Source organism: Phascolarctos cinereus, unplaced genomic scaffold (assembly GCF_003287225.1).
Source record: "Phascolarctos cinereus isolate Bilbo 61053 unplaced genomic scaffold, phaCin_HiC Scaffold_726;HRSCAF=1367, whole genome shotgun sequence".
Taxonomy (NCBI): domain Eukaryota; kingdom Metazoa; phylum Chordata; class Mammalia; order Diprotodontia; family Phascolarctidae; genus Phascolarctos; species Phascolarctos cinereus.
The window spans coordinates 428,050,599-428,055,509 of NW_027556098.1; positions in this window are offsets into that span (position 1 = coordinate 428,050,599).

A 4,911-nucleotide genomic window follows, 5' to 3' on the forward strand; every position below is an offset into this window, starting at 1 on the left:
TTGATAAAAGGTCAAAGTATATGAACAAGCAGTTCTCAGATGAAGAAATTAAAGCCGTCTATAGTCACAGGAAAAAATACTCTAAATCACAACTGATTAGAGAAACGCAAATCAAAACAACTCTGAAGTACAGCATCACACCAGTCAGATTGGCCAACATGACAAAACAGGAAAATGATAAAAGTTGGAGAAGATGTGGGAAAATTGGAACACAATGCATTATCGGTGGAGTTGTGAAATGATCCATTTTGGAGGGCAATTTGGAACTGTGCTCAAAGGGCTATAAATATGTGCATACCCTCTGACCCAGCAATACCACTACCAGGTCTGTATCCCAAAGAGATCATAAGAATGAGGAAAGGACCCACATGTACAAAAATATTTATAGCAGCTCTTTCTATGGTGGTAAAGAATTGGAAATTGAGGGGATGCCCATCAATTGGGGATGGCTGAACAAATTGTGATATATGAATGTAGTGGAATACTAATGTGCTATAAGAAATGATGAGCAAGTGGACTTCAGAAAAACTTGGAAAGACTTGTATGGACTGATGCTCAGTGAAGTGAGCAGAACCAGGAGAACATTGTACACAGTAACAGCTATGTTGTGTGATGACCAACGTCGATAGATTTAGCCCTTCTCAGCAATGCAAGGATCTAAAACATCTCCAAAGGTCTCATGATGAAAAATGCTATCCACACCTAGAGAAAAAACTAGGCAGTTTGAATGCAGATTGAAGCATACTATTTGCTATTTTTTTCTCCTGTTTTGTTTTGTTTCTTCTTTCTTGTGGTTCCTCTATTGGTTCTAATTCTTCTTTACAGCATCACTATTGTAAAAATATATTTAATAGGAATGTATATGTATAGCCTATATCAGATTGCATGCCGTCTTGGGGAGGGAGGGGAGTAGGGAAGGGGAGAAAAATTTAAAACTCAAAAGTTTATGGAAGTCATTGTTGATAAATTAAAATAAATTAATAATAAAAAAAAGAAAACTCCTTGGCTATAGCGCAGAATGTGGCTTTGGTCCAGGGTGTAAAAGTGTAAGCCAGTTAGGTATCCCTATCCCTACTGGCCTTTTACCTTCCAGGGATGTTGAGGCACAGAGGCCAAAACCTTGGAGGTCCCTCCCTCCCTTCCTGATCTCACTGTGAGGGGAGGGGTGGGTAGATTTTCTTAGGGCTGGGCAATTTGATCTGACATGCATTAATTGTGCAATACAATTCTATCATTCTGGAGGGTGCAAATCTTCTCTTCTGCCCTTCCCCCACTCTAATTCTATTTAAGGTTTCCTTCAAGGAGCCCAAGTTACAAGAGGCTTCTCCTTTAGTGGTTTTTGTGTAGCCACCAATTAAAAGCATCCCCTCTGTGGTATTTAATTATCTTATTGGCTTCATCAAGACATTTCTTAAGGTAATTTATCCTGACCAAAAAAACCCCCAAAACTCCACATTGGCCAACAGTGATGGGGGTCATCTTGGGGCAATTTCTGCCAATTAGTTAATGGCTTGCAGGTTTGGGGCTCATAATATAGGAATATGGTCAGCTACTGTTTTTTTGGGAGGATAGTTGGGAAGATTGGTTCCCTTTGGGAACTTGGCCAAGATTTTACTTTATTCTGGAACTTGTCTTTTCACCAAGTAATGTAGACTACCTGAATTAAAAACTGGGGCTTTAATCAGTTCCTAACCCTAACTAAACTGTAAACCCTGGGACTCATCAGTCCCGACCTGCAGGTTTTCACCAGTCCCCTAGACAGAGTGTCTGCCCTGTGGAGCCCACAAAGAAGTCTCCACCCTATGGTGACAACCCTCTGAGTCTTTTGGGCCTTAGTTATTGATCAACATTACCCTTGCCAAGTCTTTAGCTTCCTAACAAATGAACTCAACTGAAAGGGACAGGAGCTTAGGATTCAAGCAGGGACCCCAAAGTGGGAGATGTCAGGCTGGACATCAAAAAGTTCAAACCGGTACAAAGCACCTGCACCACTACTCCAGTTGTCACAGACATGCCTCACCATGATGAATCCCACTTCTGACACCAGAAATGTGAACTAGGCAAAGCCCACCCCTCAACATTCAGGAGAGTCCAAGGTCAGTTGAAAGCTGAATAGTTTTATTAGGAGGAAAATAAGACACTAAAGCTGAGTCACCCCTTACAAAGTACAAAGGAGCTGATGAATTGTGGCAGAATGATTATTAGAGGTACATGTCCACCTGACCAGAGGGAATGTAGGCATAGATCAAGTGCAAAATCCGGAAGCAGGCGTTGGTTGAGTACAGCGCATGCATGCGTTTGGGGAACAGTAGAACCTAGCCTGGCTGCTCCTAAGATTGGGAGCTCAGGGAGTGGCTCATATGGTTTTACAACAAAGAGAGGCAGGAGAATAGGAGAAATGCAAAATACTGAGAACTAGGATGCTTGTGCAAGCTCTGTCCATTTGGGGCCAGTATGAACCTATTTGAGCCAGCCCTGTGGTTGCTGGCACAGCAGAGTTGTTCTAGGCTCACTCAGTGAATGCTGCAAAGGATCACTGGTATGTCAGATTTGAGCAACACTCATTCCACCTCCTGATTGGCCCGAATTTTATTCCCAGGTTATTTCAGCCTCTCCTGGATAATAAGGGAGCTCAAACAAATCAAGAGGATTAGTAAACTCAGTATTCATTCCATTTCCACAGACCCCAGTCTAGGAGAGGCACAAGTGGTCCTAAGATGTCACCTGCACATACTGGGTGAGAGAATCATGTGGAGGGACAAAAATAAGTTGGGGGACTTTCCAAAGCATCAAGGCATCTGACCCATGCTGGTTTTAGACATAAAATTTGAGTAAAACAGGATGGAGAGATCTTTGTCAGCATTCTTGTGGTTGTACAAGGAGCCTCATAACTTGGTAAACAAGTAGTGAACATTACATCTCAATTTGAGGCCTACTATAAGAACCTAGTTCTCCCTATGATTTATGTAAAATACCAAACTGAATAATATGGATACAAATAAAGTAGGGGTCCAAATGAATAATTTCTCACAAGTCAGATCTTAATGCAAAATACAGATGAAATTTGATATGAAGGTGATGTTTAGAAATTGTAAGAATAAGAAATAAAAGTGTAATTGGACCAAAATTATGCTGCATTGTTCTCTGAATACAATCAGCCCGGAGCATCAGTTTGAGAGATGCATCAAGTGACTTTCCATTGAAGATAATTTGGAAATGGCATTAAATTGAATTGATTCATTAGACTGCCAAAAATTTTATCTTCTATTTTTTCTTATATTGGGATATTTGGGAAATCGCTGTGTGTGAACTGTTGCTGATTAAAGAATGACTTCTAGGAGTCGATGTAGTTATTTCTGTTGTCTAGTTGTTCAGTCATTTCTGATTCTTTGTGATCCCATGGACCACAGCATGGCAGGCCTTTCTATCCCTCACTGTTTCCCAAAGTTTTCCAAGCTCATGCTCATTGCTTCCATGACACCATCCACCCCATCCTGTGCCATCCCCTTCTCCTTCTGCCTTTAGTCCTTCACCACATCAGGTCTTTCCAGTGAGTCTTGTCTTCTCATTATGTGGCCAAAGTTTCAACTTCAATATTTGACCCTCCATGGACAGTGTAAATTCATTGGATTTGATCTCCTTTCCAGGGCATCCACTTGAAAAGTCTTCTCCAGCCCCACAACCTGAAAGTGTCAATTCTGTGGCAATCAGCTTTCCTTAGATTCCAACTCTCACAGTCAAACATTGCTACTGGAGGAACAATGGCTTTGACTAAATGTACCTTTCTTGCCAAGGTGACATCTTTGATTTTTAGTATGATGTCTAGGTTACTCATAGCTTTCCTGCTAAGGAGCCAGCATCTTTTCATTTTATGGCTATAGTTGCCATTTACAGTAATTTTTGAGCCCAACAATATAAATTCTGACACTGCTTCATTTCTATTCCCTCTATCTGCCAGGAGGTAATGGGACCAGTTGTCATGATTTTAGTTTTTTTTTTTTTATGTTAAGCTTCAAGCCAACTTCAACACTCCCCACTTTCACCCTCATCAAGAAGCTTCTTAATTCTTCTTCACTTTCTTCCATCAGAGTGTAATCCTCTGCATATCTGACATTAAGCCAATAACGGTTAAGTGATTTGCCCAGGGTCACACAGCTAGTAAGTGTCTGAGGTCCAATTTGAACTCAAGTGCTCCTGATTCCAGGGTGGGTGATCTATCCATTGTGCCACCTAGCAACCCCCAGCATTGCTAATATTTTCCCCAGTAATCTGAATTCTGTCTTTTAATTTGTCCAGACTGGCATTTAACCTGATATACTCTGTTTATGTGAAATAAATAAGGTGGCAACAGACAGCCTTGTTGTACTCCTTCCCCAATCTTAAACCAGACAGTTGTTTCATGTTCAGTTCTAACTTCATTCTTCACCCGCAGGCAGGTTCCTCAGGAGACAAGTAAGATGACCTTCCTAGGTCATCTCTTTGAGAATTGCCCACATTCTGTTGTGTTCCACCATCAATGGCAACAGTCAACGAAAGAGAAGTAAATGCTTTAAAAAAATTTTTTTTTTGTAGTTCTCTTGCTTTCTTCCTATTCCAATGAATGTTGGCAATTTGTTCTCTTGTTCCTCTGCCTCTTTGAGAACCAGCTTGCACTTCTGCTTCACATACAGCTGAAGCCTAGCTTGCAGAATCTTAAGCATAACTTTGTTGGAGTGTGAAATAAGTGCAGTTGTTTGGTAATTTAAACATCCTTTGGCCTGGCCTTTGCTTAGGATCGGGACTTAAACTCGTGTTTTCCAATCCAGTGACCACTTTAGAATTTTCCAAATTTGCCTGCATATTGAATGAAGCACTTTTTAAAAAAGTTTTATTAATTTATTTTGATTTATCAACAATCACTTCCATGTGCTT